General features: G+C 42.4%; 1 protein-coding gene across 6 annotated transcripts in view; it reads right to left on the bottom strand.

The window, feature by feature from the left end:
• The window catches only part of FARS2 (phenylalanyl-tRNA synthetase 2, mitochondrial), a 433,719-nt gene that overhangs the window by 34,503 nt on the left and 373,450 nt on the right, over positions 1-25,766 (bottom strand). The gene's annotated exons all lie outside the window — the stretch shown is intronic.

Genomic DNA, 25,766 nt, shown 5'->3' with positions numbered 1-25,766 from the left:
CTGTTGAATTGTTGAGCCCATAGTCCCCTAGTTTAACCTTGATAACCTCATGTGGCACCAAGTCAAAGGCCTTCCTAACGTCCAAGTAAATTACATTGACCTCATCTCTCTTATCCAGGTGGTGTGTAACTTGGTTGTAGAAGGATTCTACGTTATTTTAATTATATGTCATTTTAAGTATTTTGTATTCTGCATAAAAGCCGATTTTGTTTTGCAAAAGAAAAAAGTGTATTATCATCATCTACTAGCATTTGAAAGTACCTTAATATTTATATTTTGTCATACTTGCAGGCACAGAAATTGTGCTTCCCTCATTTTCACATTACTTATGTCCAGGAAAAGCACACTTTGTATATGCTAGAATTTATTTTTATTATTGACATTATACTCAATAAAGAATCCAATCTGCAATTTACTGATCCGCATCAGCTCATAGGATCAACCATGCCTCAGACTTTGAAAACTGCTTTTAAATTTAACTTATCATGGTTCACAATTTACTTATTCTCCTTTATCATGGATGATGATGATGATAAAAAATCTGAATGATATTTTACTTGAAAATAAAAAATATTATTCATTATCAATGCGCGGAATTTTAAAAAGTTGCAGTATTTTTTGTAGAACCAGGTAAAATAGGTATAATATGACAGTTATTTCTAACTGGCCTGGGTTTGATTTGTCATCAAAGAAGTGGAAACATAATCTAATCTCTTATAAAGAAAATGGATAGAACTGTAGGTTGTATTTAAAGTGATTAACTTATACAACTAGGATTTTATGAAAGTCTCTCTGTTTATAAAATAAAACCCCTGCAGCCACAATTATATGCAAGTCAAAGTTGAATGATTTTGGTCCCAATGTTATCACTGGGGGAAATCTTTTTCCTCTTGAACCTCTTTGTGAGCATGGAAGGAGGCAAGATACAGCACATCAAAAAAAGGAACAACTTCAAAATGCCAGTTCTATTTTCAGAAGCCTTTGGTTGTTACGTGAAGAAGAAATGATGGCAAAACACTGCTCCAGATGGACCAAGGGGAAACCCCAACAGGAGACTTCAACTTTCATCTATAAAGGAAGAAAGCTAACTGGAAACTTCATCTGTGTAATTAAATGAGGGAAACCATTCTGTGATTTGAAAGACTTTTGTGATTTTTAAAGGAGATATTGAAGATGTTTTAAAAAACTCTTCTATTTCTGTTGCACTTGTGCCCATAAGCAGTCCCTTTTGGACAAAAAAGCACAGCCGTGTTATGCCCTTGACAGCATAATGGTTGTATAAGGTGGCTGCAGCAAAGGATGTCATTTAGTGAACTATCAAAAAAAAGAAACCAAATCTTCCCATGAGAGGAGGACTACTTTGCATCATGAGATGAGAGGGCACAGTGCTAAAAACCAGTATAACCAGTCAAGGTCACACCAGTGTAAAGAAGACCATGCAGCAGGTTAGAGATAGTGCAACTGTGTTTATGATAATAGAATTGTAGAGAAGTAGGGCTGGGAGGGACCTCTAAAGGAAGTCTCATCCAGTCCTCTGCCAGAGGCAGGATCATCCTTATCCAGACCATCTCGTACAAATCCACTGTCTAAACTTCTAGCAAAACTACACAGTCAACCCAGACACAAGACAAGACATAACACCCTAATCTGACAGAGGTAAAGACTCTTCTTCAAACATCCTGCTGCTGCAAAGATTGTTAAAATAAGTTCAAGAGATCCCAGGAAGAGGGTCACACTTCCCACTACAGAGGAAGGTAAAAACCTCCACAGTCCATACCAATCTGACCATGGAGTAAAATTTCTTCCTGACCCCAAATATGGTGATCAGTCTGACCCTGTGAGGAGGGGCAAGACCTTTTAGCCAGGAGCCTCCAGGTTTAAGTCCAGCAGAAGCATTGGCACACCACAGTCAAAATCTCCAGCTTTGGCTGCAGCCAACACTCAATGCTTCTGAGTAAAATGTAGTAGCAGAAGGGGGAAAAATTCCCTCCTGGGCCCATGCAGCAACCAGGAAAGCACAGAAGCAAGTAAAATACACACAGTAGAATGTAGGCATGATTACCCCTCTCTCATTCCTAATCAATGTCTGTCCAACATCTTTTCAAACACCTCCACAACTTCCAAATGTGGTCTAATCCACTGCCTGCCTTGTTGTTCTAACAGTGAAGTTTTTCCTGATACCCAATCTAAACCTATTTTGCTGCAACCTCAAGGCATTGGTCCATGTCCTACTATCTGCAGCAAGAAAGAAAAGGATTTTTGCCTTTTCTTTATGGCAGCCCTTCAGGTATTTGAAGACGGCTATCATGTCCCCTGTTACGTACATTTTCTACAAGCTGAACATACCAGTTTCCTTCAACCTTTCTTCATATGACTTACCTTCCAAGCCCTGTGTCATTTTGACTGTCTCTGGATCATCTCTAATTTCTGCATGTCCTTTTTAAATTGTGGAGCCCATAACTGCACACAATACTCTAGACTAGGCCCAACCAGTGTGAAGTAGAGAGGCACTATCACCTCCCGTATTTTGCACCTGATGCTTCTACTGATGCATCTACTGATGCATCCCCAAACTACATTTGCCTTCTGTGTGGCTGCATCATACTGCAGACTCATAATAAATCTGTGATCTACTCAGACTTCCAGATCCTTCTCTGCTGTGCTGCTGTCCAGCCACTGGCACGGCTGTTTGAGCAATCATGGTGCTCCGGTCAGGTCCCAAAGGACTGTAAAAGGGCCAGTATGGTCCCTATTTTCAAGAAGGAGAGGAGGAATGAACAAGGAAACTATAGGCCAGTTAGTCTCACCTCTATCCTTGGGAAAACTCTGGAAAAAATCATTAAGTATCACATTTGTGGGAGCCCAGCAGGGGAAATAATGCTGAAAGGAAATCAGCATGGGTTGATTGCAGGTAGATCCTGCCTGACTAACCTTGTTTCTGTTTATGACCAGGTCACAAAATGCTTAGATGCAGGGGTCAAGGTCTATGCCATCTACCTGGACTTTAAGAAGGCCTTCGATTCCGGTCTCGTAAATAAACCTGGCAGGCTGTGATGTAAATGATTACATGGTCAGGTGGGTGGCAAATTAGCTTAGGGGTCACACCCAGAGAGTGGTGGTAGTTGCGTCGATATCGACCTGGAAAGCTGTGGGGAGTGGAGTCCCGCAAGGCTTGGTCTTTGGACTGGTGCTATTCAATGTCTTCATCAGTGACTTGGATGAGGGCGTGGTGAGCACTCTGTCCAAGTTCGCAGATGATATCAAATTATGGTGCAAAGTTAACACACCAGAGGGTAGGGAATGGATCCAGGTGGATCTGGACAGGTTGGAAAAATGGGTAGAATGAAATAGGATGCAGTTCAACAAAGACAGGTGCAGAGTGCTGCACTTGGGCAAAAAGAACCACCAACACACTAACAGGCTGAGGGGATGACCTTCTCAGCAGTACAGCAGTGGAAAGGGGTCTTGGGAGTCATAGTTGACTCCAAGATGAACATGAGTCATCAATGTGACGAAGTGATCAACAAGGCTAACTGCACTTCATCATGCATTAGCATCTGAACAGGTCCAGGGAGGTGATACTTCCCCTCTATGTGGCACTGGCCAGGCCGCAGTTGAAGTACTATGCCTAGTTTTGGGCGCTGCACTTCAAGAGGGGTGTGGAGAATCTTGGTCAGAGGCCTGCAGGCAAGGCTCTGCGAGAAGAAACTAAGGGACCTAGATCTCTTAGCAAGAGAAGGCTGAGAGGTGATCTTGTGGTTGCCTATAAATTCATCAGGGGAGGGCAGCAAGGAATAGGAGATGCTCTATTTACTAGGGCACCCCCTGGAGTAACTAGGAATAATGGCCACAAATTGACAGAGAGCAGATTTAGGTTTAGACATTAGAAAGAAGTTCTTCACAGTAAGGGTTGCCAGAATCTGGAATGGGCTTCCAAAGGAAGTGGTGCCCTCCCCTACCTCGGGGATCTTCAAGAGGAGACTAGGTAAGCACCTAGCTGGGGTCATCTGACCCCAGCACTCTTTCCTGCCCAGGGTAGGGGATCGGACTCTATGACCTACTAAGGTCCCTTCCAACCCTAACGTCTATGAATCTATGAAACTGTGCAGTAGCCTAATACTACTGAGCACTAGCATGTTAGCATGGGTTTTGCTCTGCATGATGCAGTTAGTCTCACGTAGATGCACCCACTATCTTGTAAAATTATATTATAACTTGTCCTAGTAGAGAATCAACTTGATCTCAAGCTATCTTTTTATCTTCAGACTTACACCAAAATCCCAATGAATTTATTTCTTCCTTTCTACAAAATGCTTAGACACATTTGTGTGCGAGGCAAGAATTTTTGTGGCTGATATCTTTTATTGGACCAACTGCATAGTTAGGCAGGACGTGGGGAAGCTTTCAGGTAACACTGTGTCCAACCTTGCCTTGCATTTTTTCCTGGACTGTCATGGCTACAACATCACCCCAACACTATAGCTTAGCACTTGTTAGAACCAATGGCACTTTCTAGAAATAAATTTCATAGGCTCTTAGAGCAAATTCACTTGCTAAAAATGTGTTAAATGGTACTTGAATATCCAGGTTGCAGCCATATTGGTCTCGAGGCACAGGAAAGAGCAGAGATTGTAAAAGCTCTCCTAGGTAGAAATGGAAATTCATTTTTCAGCAGGCGAGCTGAAGGTTTGATAAAGTCTCCTGTTTGGAATAGTTCATTTTGTCCAAGTTAGGTTAGAGTTTGTCAACCTTTCTCTGTTAGTACCTGGACAAAATGAACTATTCCAAACAGAAGACTTTACCGCACCATCAGCTTGCCTGTGAAATTTGAATTTTCATTTCTACCATGGGGTACTGGTGCCACCTGAGTCAGGGGGAGCACATGCCCTCCCCCCAGCAGCCAGGAAAGGGGGGATCCCCCTGCAGCCAGTCTCACTGACTGGGGGGGCGGTTCCCCTGCGGCAAAACTCACTGACCAGGAAGCAGCCGCAGTGCTCCCAGAAGCAGCTGCAGCACTATATCCAGTGCTCCCACTCCCTGGCTGGTGCTCACAGGGGGGGCACTGGCAGTCCTGCCTGCCCCCCCTGCCCATTGCCTAAATAGGGAGCATGGCTGGTCAGGGGGTGCACCAACACTGCCAGGGGGTACACATGCACCCCCATGCACCCCTTACGTATCTCCACTGATTTCTACCGAGGAGAACTTTTACAATCTCTGTTCTCCTCTGTGGCTGATGAAAGGCGAGTCTGCCTGTAAGCTTGCAAATAAATAAAATAATTTGTTTGCAAATATCTAGTTGGTCTATTAAATGGTACTTAACATTTCCTGGCACCATTTCATATCCTTTCAAAGTGTGGAAATTGACGTCTGCAAACTAAAACACCTCTGAGATAGAAAATATATACAACATAAAGTAGAGATGTTACAAGCTTTCCAATTCCTTTCTGGCCCTTCCCAAGTACTTCACAGATGTCTTGCTTCTAGACTTCTGCCCCAGGTTCTTTTAAGTTGGGAGCTCCACTAATGATATTCTAGGCCTTGGGCTACTGCCTTTCTCCAAACAACAGTTCTTCTGCCAGATTCCTTGTCGCACTGACCAAGAAGCAATGTCTTGCTTGGAAGATCTATTGTATCAACTCAGGCCAACAGCCTCCAGAATTCTCACTTTTAAAAGGTTAAAGTGTTGAGCTGTGCCTGTTATTACTCTCATTCATTTTGACTGCTCTTGATGTAGCAACATCCCATTACCATGGGTTCTAGGGTCTTTGCAAGGCACTGGTGTGCTCATGCTCTCATAGGCCTTGCCTTCACCAGAATTTTTCAGGCCTGACATTCTTAATGATTTGATTTTCATAACAATCTTGTTGATTTCTGGCCTCTTTCAGAAAGTCTCATCTCTTAAAATCGAGAGATTACAGAAGGATTTCAGCTTCCATTGAAAAGGTTCTAGACCTTGAGATTGTGGGAGGAAAAGGTTGAAATGCGAAGCAAGCCCACCCTACAGGCTCGAAAACCAGAAAACAAATAAAAATAATTCAAATTTAATGAAAATAAAAAAGAAGGAAAATATTTCAATATCTGTAATCTATTGTCATATTTCAATGAGGGTCAGTATTGCTTGAAGCTGACAACACTACTTCTGGGTTCCTAGCTCTGACTGCTTCTACAGTTGCCTATTTTTTTTTCCTCTGTCTCAGATCTTCATTCTTCTTACTTACTGTTTTCACTCCCTCTTTATCAGTCTCATTTACTACCTGGCTGACCATCATTCTTCTCCCTTGCTTCAGTTCACTCTAGTGGTACCTGAAAATATCTTCACCTGCAGCAACATTGCACAGAAGAAGGCAGGTATTGGTATATTTAATATCTAGGTCAGTGGTTCCCAACATGTGGTCACAACATCAGTGGATGGGGTCATGGGTTTGGGGAGCTGTGGTTTGGGACTGAGGGTCTATGCTGAGGAAACGGGGTCATGCTGAGGAAATGGGGCTATAAACAGGATCATGCTGAAGCTGAAGAAGAGTTTGGGAAGCACTGGTTTTGTTTATCCAAATTTATTCATACAGGCCTGCAAATTTACATGGAGCTTAAAAAGGACTGAAAGGGGCACCTTCTTCTATATCTTCTTGCAATGCAGGCCTTCAGATAAGGGAAAAGGGAGATAAGTGTGTGGAACATGGAACCATTATAAAAATCTGTTTCAATTTGTAACTGCATTTCAAAGCCCACAATAACTCAACAATCCTGCAGGAGGTAGGAGTTCTCTTTGCAGAATTTAGTCCCATTTGGCTAAAGAATACACACAGCTCAGTGTATATATTTTACAGGCATCTTTACATGCACACACTCATTCCCCAAACAAAAAACAAAGACTTTTTCAAGTACCAGCAAAGCACCAGCTAATATAATAGAGACGTTCATGTTCACTACTCCTGACAATTTACCACAGACAAGACGGGCTTGGACTCTTCAACTGACAGTCTTTAGATTTATGTCAGGAGCTGGGGCAGGCTGTTATTAAATAAGTGCCTTCTACTATTCGATCTGCTTTTGCCCTTGATTCCAAACAGCCGAAGTCCACTGACCCTCCAGGTAAATTTAAGTAAGGAGTTGCAGCTATTCACTCAAGCCTGCTCTTCAGCTGGGATGAAGAGGCCCTTTTTTATTCAAGAGTATCATTGTATCACCTTGTTAAATTGCTCAATTATTGTGATTGTTTTCAAACAGAACAGCATTTGGGGTAGATTTCAAAGGATTTTTGTACTGGGGAGTACTTGTTATGCTTAATTAATATCAGCTATATAGCTATTTCAGGTGTTCAATAAACAAGACTGCATAATCTTTTTAAATCCACCCTGCACACCCCGGAAAATTGTCTGCTGAGGTACTTTTGCTGCAATGTTGATTACCAAAAAGGTAATTAACAAGCAATGGAGGGTCTAGTTCTGGTATATTTCATTTCCTTCCTAATGGATCCTGTTCCAGTGCTTAATACCTTTAAATAAAATTACTTTACAATCTCTGTGCCTGTCTACCTATTCTGCTGTGCTATGAAGAATCTTCTCACACCTACACACACCACTTTCCATTGCAGAGTGGTGGGAAAAGCTAAGTATATAGGAGAAGATCAATGTCATAGAAGATTATAGCAGGGTTATTCTATGTACAACTGATGATCCACAACTATAGCTATAGAATAAATATGTACATAGCTAGGGATTTGATTTGCATGTATGATAGAGAGAGAAGAAATTAGGATGATGGTAAAGCTGAAAAAGTGGGAAAATTTCTTTTTGTCCCAATATTTCTGGAAAAGGAAATGTTATAGCTTCATTAACAGGAACTGAGCTAGCATCTCCACATGGTACTGGACTGTTATGTAGACATACCCACTTGTTTTGAGCTAGCACAGGTATCTCAAGATGGTACCATACTGTGTTGTGTAGACATAACCTGAAAGACCTAATTATGGAACCATAACTATGTTAATATGACAAACCCACTATGATGATGAATTTTGATAGCATATCAACCTAATCCTCTGAGGTGCTGAAAGACCTCTGCTCTCACAGAAATTTAAAAGTTTGGGCCTTGTGACTGTAGGATTCTACAATAGTAATATATATTTTTTGCTTTTTCTCTACTTCCCACAAATACAGTAGCTGAAACTTGTTATGTTAGATAACCGAGCAATTTTTCACGTGACTAAGACAGCAGAAAAAAATGCTAATGAACTCATGTTCATGTGTTGTTTATAAAAATCTGCCAAGTTTTGACAAGGTATTGCAGGTTGCAACTGAAGGCCAAATTCTGCCTTTAATTTCAATGGCAGATGTACATGTATACAATAACTGTACTGAGCCTTTACAACTTATATCATTGTTTGCCACCAATCAGTGAGTGCGTTCAAGGTTTTGCTCCATGTTCCAGACAGCATGGTAGCTAGCTGAGTACCTCTGCTTCTTTCGATTTGTACTACAGACAAGCTGCACCTTCCTGTATAAGACCTTGTCTTATTTCATTACTCTTTGGCTCTACATTTTCTTTTCTGACAACACTGTAATTTTCTATTCATGTAACTGCTATTTATCAAGCAGCTTTTAATTCAACTTAAAAATAGCCTTTTCTTAACTGATCTGAGCCTAGTTAATTCCTTGTGTAATTCCAGTGAGTACTGTGGAGTTACATCAGAGATAAATTTGGCCCTCTGGGTTTAATTTCAGCCAAGACTAACTGCATGCTTCTTTGATCTTGAGGTTAATCATCTGTAAATCAGATAAAAATTAATATTTCATTATCCTAAGGAAAGGAACTCTGGTAACATGGGTGAAACATTGGAATGATATCTGATTTGGGGATTTAATAAAATATCAAAACGCAAGAACTCAGGAATTAGCAAACTGGATCAAAACATTGACTGACTAGCATGTCTCTGACAGTGAACAGGACAAATCACATGACATCTTATAAAGGCCAATTATACAACAACATGCATCTGGGGCAAGCTGCATCTTATCCATTAATAATAGCACAAAGGTTGATATTACTTCATTCACGAGTTAATTTTAAACTATTCCGCTCTTTGTCTCCATTGAGTATCTCAGGTCAATGATTAGTTATGCACTTTGTCATATACTCTTTTCTTTATTAGTTTTAAATTTGTTGCCTTTTAATTGTATTGTATATTCCCTTAATACTTGAGAACCTGTAAGTAGGAGAATGCAATCAATGTTTGCACTAGTGATTATTTTTGCCTTCCTTTATTATATCACTTCTTACTTGTCTTGTCCTTGGGGTAGATGGTCATCTTTTTTTAATTATTATTACTCTTCACATTTCACACATTTCTAGACCTTTTTGTTGTCTCTCCTTAGACGTACCTTTTCTGGAAAATATATATTTTTTTAGATATGAAGACCAATAAGGAATACTTTACAGAATGGACACACCCTCCGTTTTTATATACGTTTATAATATGGAATTATTTGATTTCTGGTAGTATTAATCCTTTTCTTAATGAAACTTGGTATCTTCTTCGCTTTTATGACAACTTGGGAAGAGAGAAAAGATAAGCTAATGGACAGGACATTCAACTAGCATGCAGCATATATGGGTCCAACTCCCTGCTGAGCCAGAGGCTTCGGGTTTATGAACTCACGGAAGTCATTTAATCTTAGTGTCAGTTTCCCATCTGCAAAATGGGAGTAATAATATCTGCTTTCTCACATCCTTGTCAGCCTTGTTTAACTCCATCATGACCCTGCAAGCAACTTCAAAAGGGATGCTCATATGCTTCAGTTTCAATGCAACTACTTATATGAATTTGAGTTTGTCAAATTGGGGCCTTATACTGCACATTCGGCGGGGCAGGGCCTGCCAAATTATACCAAGTATGTCAGCTGTTCATGGTAACTGGACATTCCAGCCTCCCAGTACTTCCTAGCTCTTTGTGGAGTATTAGCGCAAGCTGACTTTGTCTGCATTACAAAGGTCTGTTGACATAACCATGTTGGTTAGGAAGTGCATGGAAATCTCACAACCTGTTGCTGAGGTAGCTCTGGCCCAGTGCAGACATAGTTCTGCCTGCAAAAGGAGTCTCCTGATGGCCAGACTTTTGCCAGCTGGAGGAACCAGTGTAACTCTTGGGGCAGAAAAGCTCCTTTCACAAGGCACAGCTCAGTCTACCTCAGTGAAGTCTATTGCCATAGTTAAAGAGGCAACAATCCCATAGTAAAGACTAAGCTATAAGGAAAAATGCCACTTACTGAATCACCTAACATAAGAGTCTATAATAATTAGGATGGAGCTGACAAAGATGCACTGAGTTTGATATTCTGTTTGTTCATTAATACATAAGCTTCACATTCAGTTAGCCTAGAAGAAGCTTCCCTTACATCTGCCATAAATAACAAAAATATCAACAAGGCCTGGCCTTTTCTACAGGAGCAAGATTGATTTTGCTTTTGGAATACAGTATATGCTTGCTCTCCTCAAGTGCCCTTTTCAGTTAAGTTTTGAAAAATGAAAAAAAACAGGCACCTGCAGGATGAACACTGCAGTCTCTTGGAGGTGCGGGAAAACTAAAATATGCCACATAAACAGCTTCTACAGTCCCCAAGGCCAATACTAAGTCATCAGTCAAAAGTACTCTCACAACAAAGTAGATTTTTCCCCTCCATTGCTTTTTAATGTTATTGAAATAAAAATAGATGGAACTGTCATTTTTCAGGCCTAGTATTGAACTGCTGTCTATGGCTTTTAACATGGGCTTCCCTTCTTTTGGAAGTTAAATTTTCCGGAAAATATATTGAGAGATAGCTATGCTAAAGTTTTCTTCATAATTCAAAGTTAGCATTTGTTACATTTTTCTGCTTGACACATTATGACCTTATCAATTTGCATCAATTACCTCAATAACAGATCATTCAAAACACTTTACTTTGTTTATCACAGAACTTCATATTCTTCTGCCAAAAGCAAAAAATTATTTTAAACAAGCCACCTTTCAAGCTCATGCAGAGCAGATACATACTTGTTCTGAAATCCATCATGGGCCTTGCAACATCATCTCAGCTACTTATCTGTTTTGCATAGTGGTAACGCTTTGATTTCTTAGAGATTTTATCACTTTAATAAATCAGATTTAATCACTCTAAGATTAATACTACATAGGTACCTGCACATCATTTTCTACATGCAATATAGAAAACAATCAGGTGACACTGGGAAAGAATGCACCAACATGAGCTGAATGAGGTCCAATAAAAATGGCTAAAATTTACAAAAGGGCCTAAATGAAGAGCCCAAAGCCCACATGGACATGCCCAAATCCACGCAGGTTTTCAGGTTGCCCTTGGTGTCTATGAGATTCAGAAACCCAAATATCTTTTTACTTCTGAAAGTTATGTTCAACATCTTAATCTATTTGCTCAGTTAAAACATGTTTAATTTGAAAAACAAGACAGTTACATATTCCAGAGCTGCCTGAAACAAGTCTGAAATCAAAGATGAATCATTTGGCTTGGCTTTCATTACAAACAACAATTGGGCTAGTTTTGAATCATCAAGGTTCATAAACCTTGCTGTAAACCTAAGCTAAATGTTGAATGAATTTGGGCAGATTTACAGTTGTGTGGGGAATAGATGCAAAACCCAACATTTAGGCTTTCAATGAAATTTGCTTTGAGCTCTTTTGGGTTTCTTTGCACAAAAACCCAAGAGGTGTGAACCCAAGTGAATGAGAACAAGCTGTATGTTTCCTTGTGAACTGAAAACAGCATGTTTTATTCAGCTGTACTGTATACTGGCACTATTAGTGTTTTGCCTGGTAGACACATTTACAATACTATAAGGATTTTATGAAATCTCATCAGTTCTACCTAACTAATGATGCTTAGCAATCTCTCTCTAAAATGCACTCATTTACATTCCTTGAGGCTCTCCTGTTTTCCCATAGCTAATAATTTTCCCTAGCACTTGGTCTCCTCTTCACCCTGTATTGCATTTATGGATTTAACTGTTGTTAGAGGTTGTACCTACATACTTCACTGTAATGTCAAGTCAGGTCAGAGGTCCACCCAAGCCTTAAGTCCCACAGGGTTATTTTGGATAAGGCACACTAGAGTCGGTAGCCAAGGGTACACAAAGGAGCAATGTGGCCAATATTATGTCTAACTACCTTTGATTCCCCAGCCTGAATGACCAAGTACCCCTTTACAGCTGAGTCAACTGGCAAAGGCTTTTGGTATAAGACCAGGGTAGGGCTTGAATTCATGTTTCCAGAGCTGTAGCAAGACTGCTTAACTACTCTGTCACTCTACCTCAATTCACTTGGATTGTAGTGGATTGTAGGTACAATAAGTGGCTGTAAGGGTTTTGTCATATATTTGTATGAAAGCAACCAGAAAAAAGGGGAAGATGCCACAGGCATTCTGGAGTGGTGAAACACATCCATGCAGGAGGATTTTCCCTGCATATGGTTTTGGGGATCACAGTTCAGCCTATTTTTATAATAATGACTTTTTGAAATATATACACATAATTGAATTTACTGAGCTATGGTATTTGACACAACATGGTCAAATAAGTCTATTCCATCTCGGAGGAAAGGCAGCAAGAGGGCACAGCAGCCCCCCTGGCTCTCCAGGGACCTAGCAGACCTCCTGAGGCTAAAAAGAAAGGCCTACAAAGGATGGAGGATGGGAGTCACCTCCAAGGAGGATTATTCTGCACTGGTCCAGTCCTGTAGGGAGCAGACCAGGAAAGCCAAGGCTGCAACTGAACTCCAACTAGCTTTGAGCATCAAGGACAATAAAAAGTCCTTTTTCAGAAATGTGGGGAGCCGGAGGAAAAGCAGGGGCAACGTTGGACCCCTGCTGAACCAGATGGGGCAACTGACAACTGATGCCCAGGAAAAAGCCAACCTATTAAATAGGTACTTTGCATCAGTCTTTCATCAGTCCCATGGGACGCCCATGCCCGCTACGGGACAGGGAAGTTCGGATGAGGGTGATCCCCTGCCCTCCATTGATGCTGACTTCGTGAAGGAACATCTTGAGAAGCTGGATACCTTCAAGTCAGCCGGCCCTGACAATCTTCACCCCAGGGTATTCAAGGAGCTGGCGAGCATCATAGCCCAGCCTCTAGCGCGGATCTTTGAAAACTCTTGGCTCTCTGGTGTAATGCCCGAAGACTGGAAGAAGGCCAACGTGGTGCCTATCTTCAAGAAAGGGAGGAAAGAGGATACGGCTAACTATAGGCCCATTAGCCTGACTTCTATCCCGGGGAAGATCTTAGAAAAGTTTATCAAAGAGGCCATCCTTAATGGACTGGCCGACGCCAACATCTTAAGGGATAGCCAGCATGGGTTTGTTGCGGGTAGGTGTTGCTTGACCAAATCTCATTTCCTTCTACGACCAGGTGACCTATCACCTGGACAAGGGAGAAGAGATTGATGTCATATATCTTGACTTCAAAAAAGCCTTTGACCTGGTTTCCCATAATCACCTCTTAGAGAAACTGGCCAATTGTGGCCTTGGGTCCTCCACGATCCACTGGCTGGAAAACTGGCTCCGGGGTCGGACCCAGAGGGTAGTAATTGATGGAAGTCACTCATCGTGGTGTCCTGTGACCAGTGGTGTCCCCCAAGGCTCTGTCCTTGGACCCATACTGTTCAACATCTTCATTAATGATGTGGACACTGGAGTAAGAAGTGGACTGGCCAAGTTAGCTGATGACACCAAACTTTGCATCCACACCAGAAGACAGGCGGGTGATCCAGGCTGACCTGGACAGGCTCAGCAAGTGGGCGGACGAGAATCTGATGGTGTTCAACGCCGATAAATGCAAGGTTCTCCACCTTAGGAAGAAAAACCTGCAGCATCCTTATAGGCTCGGCAGTGCTATGTTGGCCAACACTATGCAAGAAAGAGACTTGGGGGTCATCATTGACCACAAGATGAACATGAGCCTGCAGTGCGATGCTGTGGCTAGTAAAGCGACCAAAACACTGGCTTGCATCCATAGATGCTTCTCGAGCAAATCCCAGGACGTCATTCTCCCCTTGTACTCAGCCTTAGTGAGGCCGCAGCTGGAGTACTGTGTCCAGTTTTGGGCTCCACAATTCAAAAAGGATGTGGAGAAGCTTGAGAGAGTCCAGAGAAGAGCCACGCGCATGATCAGAGGTCAGGGAAGCAGACCCTACGATGACAGGCCGAGAGCCCTGGGGCTCTTTAGCCTGGAAAAGCGCAGGCTCAGGGGTGATCTGATGGCCACCTATAAGTTTATCGGGGTGACCACCAGTATCTGGGGGAACGTTTGTTCACCAGAGCACCCCAAGGGATGATGACTAGGTCGAATGGTCATAAACTACTACAAGACCGTTTCAGGCTGGACATAAGGAAGAATTTCTTTATTGTCCGAGCCCCCAAGGTCTGGAACAGCCTGCCACCGGAGGTGGTTCAAGCGCCTACATTGAACACCTTCAAGAGCAAACTGGATGCTCATCTTGCTGGGATCCTATGAACCCGGCTGACTTCCTGCCCTTTGGGCAGGGGGCTGGACTCGATGATCTTCCAAGGTCCCTTCCAGCCCTAATGTCTATGAAATCTATGGTAAATTAAGTGAGTGCTTGTAAATACCATGAGAAAGTCAAATGTCTTTGTACTGTATATGCTGATGTTTTAATAGCACCTGTTGTTTGAGCAGAATAATTCAGCTTTTTTTCCCCCTTTCAAGTAAATATAAATCTAAGGCGGCTTAGCTTACAGCATTTCCTGCTTTTAATTATTTCCTCTTCTCCCCCTGCAATCTCTAATACCATATACTTTTTTGGATTCTGGGTGCTATTTAAGCCGGCAACATAAAATTGCCCTGTTGATTTCAGGTGCTGCAGGCAACCACACTGCAAGCTTTTTCTTTTGACAGTTAGCATTTGCCTGTTGCCCAGCTAGGTACTTCTCACCCTCTTCTAGCTCACTCTTCCCTCAACAGAAAAAAACAAGTTGTGGATTCTGAACCAGCTTGTAGCTGTCAGAACTCACATTAGGGCTAGGGATAGAAGTTACACATAAAATGGTTTAAGTCATCAGAAACTGGTTGAAACCTGTAACAGAACAGAAGTTCAGTACACATAAACCAGTTTCAAAATGGCTGAAACTGGTTTAAGGTAAACCTGGTTGAATGTAGTATCAGACTTAACCGATTTGGGTCAAACTGGTTTATGAAACTTCTGTCCTAGACCCCATCCTGGTTCAAGTTAAATCACAATTATCCAGCATCCCAGCTTGCATTCCAGCCCTGGGCTGGTCTGTACTGTCTTCTCCAGCAGAGAAGGGCTGTGGGGGGAAGGGGGGGAGGGAAAAGAGTCATGGGCTGCCCCTCCCCCCCAGGCAAACCCTGGCTGGGGGCTGGGCCAGGGGGGGTGGTTAATCTTCCCTTCCTCCAAGTACAGAGCTGCCCTGCCCTGCTAAAAACTTACTGCTGACTGTAAATGTGAACTACAAATCCCAGAGGCATCTTGAAGCAGGAAGTGATAAGCAAAGACCTTGAAGGAGCATGAAGAGGAAGTGAACACATAGCTCATGCTGGCTATGTGCTAGAGAGCTGTTCTCTAGTGCTCCCCAGCTTCTGGCCTGAGCCACTGCAGGCATGTGGCTGCACTTCCTGAATCAAAAGTGAATGTCTGTCCAGTTGTTTCTGTTTAATCTGTGCAGTTTAGACTAACCTGCAAAGACTGAATTGATTCATCCTTAGGCTTTCTGACTGTCTGTATTTAACCTAGAGGGGAGGTAAACCCTAAGAGAAAAGTACATTAAGGATTTAAGAGTCTTATCTCATATTATTTTTATAATTTTTGCTCTCCCCTACACTTATTTCATCTTAAATGTCCTCTTTATGTCTTTGTTAACAGTGGGAAACACCCTTTTTTCTCAGCCAGATAGTTTGGTTGTCCTAAAGGGAGGTGAACCTATTGACAGTGGACTGTTTGCACAGAGGTAACAGGGCAGCAGAAGTGTCTAAACTCCTAAAAGTCACTACTGAAGAATCTGCCCTGTGTAATAAAATCAAACTGCTAGCCCTGCTCTGAGGGGGATGGGAGCAGATGAGCAGAAATGGAACAGCAAGCCGAAAGATTACTGCTGATTAGGGGCGTGCGAAGTGGGCAGTATTCGATTCAGATTTAGATTTGGCTCGATTCAGGGGACAGTGATTCGATTTGCTGATTCAGATCACTGTCCTGGCTCGATTCAGCCAAATCCGAATCTGAAGATTCGATTCTGATTCAGAGAATCAGTGATTATGCCATAGACACAGCTTTATATGTTTTTTCTACATACCTCAAAGTACCAGGCATGGCTTGTGAACGCTGAGATGGTGGGGCAGATGGAGTGTCCCATAGGAGTGTGGGGAGGGGGCAGTCCCCTGTGCATTCAGTGGCGGACCTGGAAGTGGACTGGAAGTACTTCTAGTCCACTTCCAGGTCTGCCACCGGGCGCACGGGGGACCCCCCCCCCCCACACCTCCCTGGCTCAGCAATCAGACCCAGGAGGCACCAGTCACCAAGCTGGGGGGAGGGGGGTGGGGAGGGTCACCTGTGCACTCTGCGGCAGACCCGGAAGTGGACCAGGAGTGCTTCTGGTATGCTCCATCTGCCCCATCATCTCAGCACCTGGTGCCTTGAGGTATGTAGAAAAAACATATAAAGCTGTATCTATGGTGGAATCATCAAATCTCTCCAAATCAATTCAGAGGCTTCTGTTTTGATTCAGAGAAATTAATGGGTCTCCTGATTCAATTCGGATTCAGACATTCAGCCATTGAATTGGGCCAAATCTCCTTTGAATCCAATCAGCGACCAAAGCATTGCACACCCCTACTGCTGATCACAAAATACAAAAACAAACAAACAAACAAACAAAACAAAACAAATAACCCCAAACAGAAAAATGACAAACTAAGTTAATGAAAAGAACACTGACCAAGAAGACACCATTGATCTCAGTGTTTGGTAGAAACTGTTAGTGGTACTATACCAAATTAGATAGGGATTTGGTAATTTGAAACATGGGTATGAGTATGAAATAAATTGATGATTCTGTTCAGTATATATGGAGCAAGAATTCACGTTACAACAACCACCATCACACTTGGCCTCCGTGTTGAGAGTCAGCAGAGCCACTAGTGATTATCTATGAGATTTGAACTCTTTTCATATACTCATGCTTAGTGCTAAGTATTGCTGGCAGGTCACCATAGGGAGATATCTGCACTAGCACTGTCCAAGTAATGCCTTCCTTATTAATAGAGGAATTCAGAGAGGGGGTTTCCAAAATGCTGAGCACTAGACCAACTCTTTGCTCATTTGAAATCAGTGGGAATTTTTACAATGAATGTTGATGGTAGCAGACAACTATGTCAAGGCTAGTTTTTTAGCCTCCATATCAGGGATGGCAAACTGACACTTTCAAACATCTTTAAGGAAAGAAGACCCAGGCAGCTATTACCCTAGTGTTTCCAAGACAGAGAGTCCTCATGGGCTGTAGTTCTCCAGCCCAGACCTTCTCTACAAACTGTAGGACTGCAAAGTCCAATATCTGCTGATTTTGCTGCCACCAGTTCCATTTAATTTCTTTTCATTGTTGCCACTTAGTTTCCCCCAGCTCATTACGCCACCTGTACCATCATCTTTTCTTCTCAGCCTTTTGTATCCATATTCTCCACATGCCCTATCTCCCTGCACTTCTTTTCTATTCTGAATGTCTTTCCAATTGCTTTCTCTCAGCTCACTTCTTCCCTCCATCTAATCTATTTCCATTCTCAAACCCTGCAGCAATCTACTATCTGTTATCAAATGGAAAGCAGAAAAAGCCAAAAGCACAAGGACACTATTGAATAGCCATGAATAGAAGAACCAGACAAGACTGCAACATGAATGCTCTTGGAAAAGGAGGACATTCTGAAAAGGATGGTTGAATACCACTTGGCATTTACATCAGTGGCAGATCAAAAGATGAGGAGTGCCAAAGAAACTATAGCCCTACCTGAGCAGGAAGATGAGGATAACATCTTATTGGAAGAGACTGAGAACATGTTCATAAGACTCAAGAAAAACAAGAGTCCAAGAGTCCAGGAGTGGGCACCATTCCAGCAGAGCCAATCAGACAATAATCTGATCAGGCAGCTGCATGCACTATGCAGCAATATTTGGAACAAAGAAAAGGTCTTTGAAGAGTGGGGAAAAGTTAAGCAAGGTAACTTGCGGAACTGCTAGGACTTCAGAAAGTTTTGATGATAACCCAACTAAGCAAAGCTTTCCTTATGGTTCTCCTCACAAAGTTCAAGGGACGGACAGAAGAAACCCTGTCTGAGGAGCAGGCCACTTTCTGCTAAGATAAAGAGATGATGCAGTAAATACTGTGTCATTGGCCTATCACAGACAAATATTAAGAGGTAGAAGAGACATTCAACAACTGTTTCATTGGCTTCTTCATCTTGCAAAAGGGCAAGAAGCATCTGGCCCTGATGAAAAATATTTATGAAGAGATAAAATTGACTGAACAGTCAATAATCAGTCAAGCAACTGTTTCAAGACAATGACTGCAAGTAGGTTGGGTAATGTCTCCCAGCACATACCTGATTTACCTTGAGAAACTGATGATGACCATGAGCCTTGTAGATGGACAAAGAACCTGAAGTTTGCTGGTAATATTCATTCCCTGAATGTGGTGAAAAAGGGTTTTCAGAAGCATATCACTGCCCGCCACAAGACTAGAGACCAATTCAGGCTGCACACTATTTTCTCATGTACTGAACATGCCAAATAAGATATGCATCTTGTTTTTAGAAGCAGATAATAGGAAAAAAAATATCTAGAGCCATGCCTGACTGTGTGATAAAGTAAGTCCTCTTGGAAATGGAGTGTGACCAGGAAGTGTGGCATCCCAGGAGACAGTCTGGTTGAAAAAGCAGTAACCTGATGTGGCAAGACAGCAACAAGGCTAGGCCCAAGACACTTCCAAGGACTTATTTCTTTACTGAAAATAGTTCTTTATATACGTTACTGTAAATAACACCATGGGATGACAAGGATCTTAATACACTGTATGATGAAGTGTAAGACAGATCCCAGTGGAGAGAATATTGTGTGATTGGCCCCTGAGATCAGACCCTAAGATCATAGACTATGGGACAGAGGACAAGAAGTTAAAACCGAGTAAGCCATAAAAGATTTAGGGGCAGCTTCTTAACTGAAGTCAAGGGGAAATATATCTATTTACCTTAGCAGAGTACTTTATAATAATTTGTACTATAAATGAAGAAAAAACATTTGCAAGTGAAGAAAAAAAAATCTACTCCATCAGAATGTGCACATAAGTTACCCGAGGAATCACATGTTCTTTTACTTCAACACTTGTCCTCTTCATGATGTCTACACATTTGTGTAGCATGTTTGAATTTAATCAGTTTTGCTTGAGCAAGTACAGTATAGTCCTGTGTGTTCATCAGGAAGCCTGGTTTTCTCTGATTTAAAAAGGCCTCAATTTTCAGATTTAAAAAAGTAACCCAAAATCCACATTTTTCCATGATTAAAATGAAGCACCACTATAGTCTATGATCTTAGGGTCTGATCTCAGGGGCTAGTCACACAATATTCTCTTCACTGTGATCAATCTTATACTTCATCCTATAGTGTACACAGGATATATACATATAGTGGCACTTCATTTTAATCATGGAAAAATGTGGATTTGGGGTTATTTTTTTAAATTGAAAATTGGGGATTTTTTTTTAAATCAGAGAAAACCAAGATCCCTGGTGTTCATACAATGCCTTGTGCAATGAAAATACTGATTGAACCTTTGAGTATCCACAGTCTTAATAAAACAACTCAGTATAAGAGAACCAGCAGACTGCAGAAGGGAGGATTCACCACTCAGCAATGTGGCCACTCTAAACTGATAAGAACACCATACAAGACTCACAAGTATTCAATAAATTATATATAAAAAGGGTCTCCTCAGAGTTGGTTGCTTGAAATAGGTCCAATAATGGGGATTTACCAGAGTGCCTCATTAAAATTCTGCTCCTGATTGAAACTTGAATTATTTCCCTCTGTATGGTTGAGTTCATGTAGTACTGCTAAATCTTTCCTACTAGCAATGACTTATTGCTGGGGATAAAAGGACCATTTTCCAACCTGTAGAATGGCTTAGATTGTGCCAACTGCCTGATATTTTTCAAGTAGTTGCCTGAGAGAAACTACCTTTTGGATCCCCGTATAGGATCCTTACCCATCCAGTTAAAAAAAATACAGACTGAAGACAGTGCTCTTCTGTCAATATTATTGGTGGATATTTCAGGATAGGATATAAACATTTCTAGTATGTACTCTTAACAAAAGTTCCTTTGCCAAGTATTGCCTTTCTCCCCAGTTGTGGTTATGAAAAAGCAAATAAGAGACAGATCGGTAGAATTTTCAGTTCTTCATCTTTATTCACTGCACCCCTGGCACATAGACTAAGGATGGTGTTTTTTCTTTTGGTATGATCTGTTGAGTGGTCTCCACCAAGCAGCACCTCAGTCAGGCTGGTTGGGGTGGAAACACCACTGGAAGAGACAAGAGTATGGACATGAAGCTAACATTTGGGAAACAGGGGAAAGTGAAGCATGAGAATAAAAGAACAATAGTGTGACAGAGCAAGACAAAGGGTTTGGATGCATACACACGTTCAAATAATTTGGGAGAATCCTCCAAGGTTTGCTCTCCTGGTACAGAAACTACCTAGAGCCAAGTATACAGACATTCAAATATTAGGACACTCTCCTGAAGAGTGAAGAGCTTCCAGTGCTGCCACTGTGAAGCTGGGGGAGGGGGAAGGTACCCTATGCAGGCACTGATTAACATACTATGCAGGCTTCCTTAGTCTGCCTGGTGACAGATGGTAGCAGTCAGAGGGAAGCCCTTATTGGCTAACCCAGACTGCCCACAGCCAGCCTGTGTTTCCCTGTAGTACAATGTGGGGATTGTGAAAGGGAAGTGTTCTGTTCTCTGTTGGAGCAGCAGAGTTCAGTGAGTGATACACTGTCTCCCTGGATGGGAGGAGGGGATACTGTAGGACTGTGCTTTCTTCTGAAAGAATCCACAGCATGTACAGATCTTCATTTGCTGAGGATAAACTCTCATGGGAATGATTTACCCCTGGTTGTTCCCAGGTGATTGGAGCATCCATTTTAATCTTGGGAAAAAAACCCTGAACATCTGTATACTCGCAGTTTCTCCTGGGACAGCAATGACTCTCCCAAGAGAAACTGAATGTCTGTACAAGGCTTCAGATGTTGTTAGATGAACAAAGCAAGAGAAGAAGAGCAGAGGCCAAGCTAGGTAAAGAAGTCTTTAAAATGGACAGTGTTAAGCAAAAAGGAGAAGGTTATTAATTAAGGAGAGTATTAAAACTATCACAGAAAGCCTCCACCACAAGACAATCCTATTTTTTGATTAGTCTGTTCTGCCATAATTTCTAGAGCTGCATTGATATTGTTTATGATGTGGGTCAATAAACAAAACTAACAATATACTGCCACCATCATCACCACTTCATGCCTTAACAGTGCTTTGCAATACAACCTTTTAGCAATTAATCTGCACAAGGCATACAGATCTCATTAGCCACATTTCATAGATGAGTTAAGCAGGACTTGACAGGATAAACCAATGTCACTCTACATGATAGAGAGAGAGACTCCCTGGAAACAACTTTGCCTTCAAGCTCAGATATTATCAGAATTTCTGACCAATCAGATTACATAACTACCTCATCTGCTTGTGCCACTTTACTCTGATATTTATAGATGTGTATATTTGTCAATTTACATGTTTGTATTGCACACAGAGTGTGGTCTTTATAAATATGCACACACTTCAGTGATCAGGCTCACTGCTCTCATGGGTGCCTGCAGGCTCTTATGATAGAAAAAAATTATCAGCAACAGACTTTGGGTGGTGGAAATTGACTGCATCTTCCACTTCCTGGGAGCCACCCAGAGTAACCTTGAACAGGAGCAGTGCTGGTTGGTCAACCCCTGCCAGTGGGAACCTGAACAGAATTTAGAGATACCTGCCTCTGGAGTAATCCATGGGGGGAGGCAGTGTTGGTACCAACAGATCCCCATGTCCTGCCAGCCCTCATCCTCCAGGTGCACAGGTGAATGTCTAGAGGTATATAAAACATGTACAGAAAAAGCACTGTAGTAGGTCAAGCTTTTCCACAATACACGTACCCACATATGGTTCTCCCTCTCTGTGGGAGTGAGTGACTGACCAACAGGTCTTGATACTTCTCCATCCTTCTTGTCTCCTCCTACAGCTTCCAGAGATGGCTGTTCAGAAAAGACGCATGCTGCCAGCAGCATTTACTTTGATTGCTTCACATCAGATTTTTCACTGGGTTCAGTAAAAAGAGGAGGGTCCCTAACATGTGAGAGCATTTTTCATTATGAGAAAACATTTGTCTTGTGGAAGCAATATTGATATCATGGTAGATGAGAGCTACTTGATCTTTCAACAGAGACAAGAGGCTCAGATAGCATAACAAAGGAGGAGTGTCATGGATTATACAAATGAAGGTTAAGGGCTTACAGGCAGACTTTCTATGCCTTTCTTTAGTCTTTCAGTGTGTGCAATTTTCAAAAACGCTTCGAAAGTTAGTAAGACCTGAGGCCAAACTCTCTTGTGCTGAGATCCCTGCAGGTATCTAAAGCTGAGTTATTGGATAAGAGACCATCATGAGGCAGGTACTACAAGAAGTGGTGGTAAGGAACCAATGGATGACATTCTTCCCTCTTGGCCAGCACAGAACTATTTTGCAGCACTGTAGCAAAACCCCCAGTTTCTCTTTTTATTCATTCATTCATTTATTTATTTAAAAGTGCATTCCCTCCCCTTCCCCAATCATTTCTGACTTTTTCTCTCCCTCTCTTTTCCCTATAGATAAGTATAAGTAAGATAAGATGTAGGATAAGCTTTAAACATTTTTATTTTGGTAGCAAGTTTTTGGTTTTGGATATCCACTGTTGTATTATTATTAGGTTTGTATTGATTCTTACTGTTGTATATTGTATTATTATCATTTTCATACTGATTTTTATTGTTTCATATGGACAGTGTATGGTTTAGGCCTGTGTTTGTAAGTGAACCAAAGTCATGTCAAGTTTCCATTTTATATGTAAAGCCTCCATCTTCTGTCCTCTGCCTGGGCATCCCATGTTGCAACTGTATGAGTCACGTACCCCTCCCATGTAAACTGGTTCCCCGATAAATGAGTGTGATTGAAAATGATTGAAATACAATGGTAGCAGGCCTCTACTGAATGGCCTGTAATGACTGGGCCATCACCTCGTATTGATTCACCCAGGAACCATGGACCTCACCCAGGAACAGAGACAAGACCAGCATTTAAAAGACAAAGGACCATGCAAAACCAGCAGCTCGCACCATTACAGACACCAGAAACTGCTCATCCCTGCATGGAGCACACATGCTCAGTACTCCAGGGGCTGACCCTTGCCTGGGCATGCCTCCTGTCACTAGGGTCTCATACGTCTGCCCCTATAAAAAGAGACAGTGAAGACAGACCCAGTGGGAATGCCATTTCCATCTGGACCAGCACCATGCCACACCACCTATCCACCCAGAGGCCCTGCCGGCGACCCCCCTCTGGACAACACCAACTGGACAAGGACCCCTTCCAGTCTAGATAGGTAGATATTACCTGCACACCTCCTCCTACAATTTGGACTCTCTTTCTCTCTCTGTCTCTCTCTCTCCTCATGGACTTCAGACCCTGCACCAAGCCTCTCTAACCCCTGCTGCCACTGTGTGTATGTGTGGGTGGGTGGGTGCAAGGGAACTAATTTGGCATTGTGTCACCATCTCCCCTGTTCAATAAAATCACTGTAATTTGCAACCCCGAGTTGGGTCATGTTTTACTGAATCCCAGTCCCTTCCTTATCTTAAATTCCACCCTCATTCTCTCTCTCTCTCTCAATTCCAGCCCCCACTCCTCTCCACTAGTTTCCTGATCTCCTCTCAATTCCTACTGCCTTTTCCCTGTGACTTTCTGCTGCCTTTCTCTGCTTTCCCGCTGCCTCTCAGTCTCTTCTGCCGCTTTTCCTGTGATTTTCTGCTGTCCCCCTGCTTCCCATGCTCCTACTGCTTTTTCCCTGTGACTTTCTGCTGCCTTTCTCTGCTTTCCTGCTGCCCCTGCCACCTTTCAGTCTCTCCTGCTGCTGCTTCTGTGATTTTCTGCTGTCTGTCTCTGTTTTCAGGTTTCTCCCCCCCTGCAGCTTCCCAGCTCCTGCGGTTTTCTCCAGTAACTGGAGCCTTTCTCCAGCTCCCAGCACCTACTGCCCCACTCTGCAACTTCTCTAGCTGCCCCAGAGCCATCCTCTGGCTCCCCCACACCCAGAGCCCCTCTTTAACACCCACACTTTCCCTTAGTCCCACTTTCCCTCTCCAACACCTACCTTTTCAGCTCCCCTGTAGCTCTGGCTCCAGTCCCAGACTCTGTGCCGGCATGCTTCCCTGTAGTGCACACTTTGGGCATTGTCTTTTAATCAATAAAGATCAATTAACCTAAAGTTACCCCCGAGTCTCAGTTCTTCAGCCTAGGCCCCTGTAGTCTACCAGTTCTAATCCTGGTCCTGGTAACTTTAACTCCTTACACGTCTACTTTCTTACCTTAACCTTTCCCCAGGTATCCCAAGTACACCAAGCACATGCATACATACACATCACAACACCCAACTTAGAACAGTCTTCCTCTGCTGTGAAAGCAGTCTTCTAGGAACAGTAGCCACAGTAGGCAGAAGCCCTGGCAGCATACCTGTCACAGTAACCTGAATACCCATGGTTACTGTCTAGAGACAATAGTCTCAATACAAACGCTCCTGGTATTTGTACAAAACTTGGGAAACTGTTAAGGGAGCAGATTAAACCCCACCTGGCCTCTATGGAAGGGGAATCTGTTACCCTCTTCAATGGTAAAAACAGAATCAAACTGTAAGGCATAATCATGATGAGTTTAGCTTCTTTAAATTAGCCTTGTGGAAGAGAGAACAGGACCCAAAGTCTTATTATAATCTCCCTCCCTCATTTCTTCATTTTCAGCTGATTCTGGCATACTTCTCTGCTTCCTCTTCTGACCTACATCATGTCACTGGACTGTGCGTTTCCCTCAGAGGCAGCTAAGTTCCAGTGGCTGATGAAGTCATCTCCATATATTGTTTGTATATCCCTTTTTACGACAGGCAAAACTCTCAGTGATCTTTTCAGATGTAAGGCACTATAAAAGTGTCAATTGCGTTATTACTATTAGTCCAGAATTTGACAGAAGTGCTGCTTAAAAGTATAACAGTGGGTGCACACACACAAAACAACTGAACTCTTGCAAGAATGTCACTGACTGAGAGCGGTTCACAACTGTCATAGGTCAGACACATACAAGGGCAAGGGCTCTAAGTTAAACAGCCAACTTTTAGTGGCTGCAGTGCTGTCAAATTGTCATCAGAGGGTGGTAGTGAGGACCCAGTCCAGCATGCCTCCACTGGTGTGTTCCCAGTTTCCCCAGGATTCCCTGAGTGTGAATGTAGATCTTGATGGGATAGCTAGGTGTCAGAGAAGAAAAAGGATTACCCACAGTTGCAATGTTCAACTCACTAACAATGAGTTCAATAAAAAGCAATTCAATTCAATAAAGACTATTCCCAAA

The sequence above is a fragment of the Alligator mississippiensis genome, chromosome 3 (genome assembly GCF_030867095.1).
Source record: "Alligator mississippiensis isolate rAllMis1 chromosome 3, rAllMis1, whole genome shotgun sequence".
NCBI lineage: Eukaryota > Metazoa > Chordata > Crocodylia > Alligatoridae > Alligator > Alligator mississippiensis.
The sequence above is the reverse complement of the archived record's forward strand: the minus strand, read 5'-3'. Positions and strand labels throughout refer to the sequence as shown.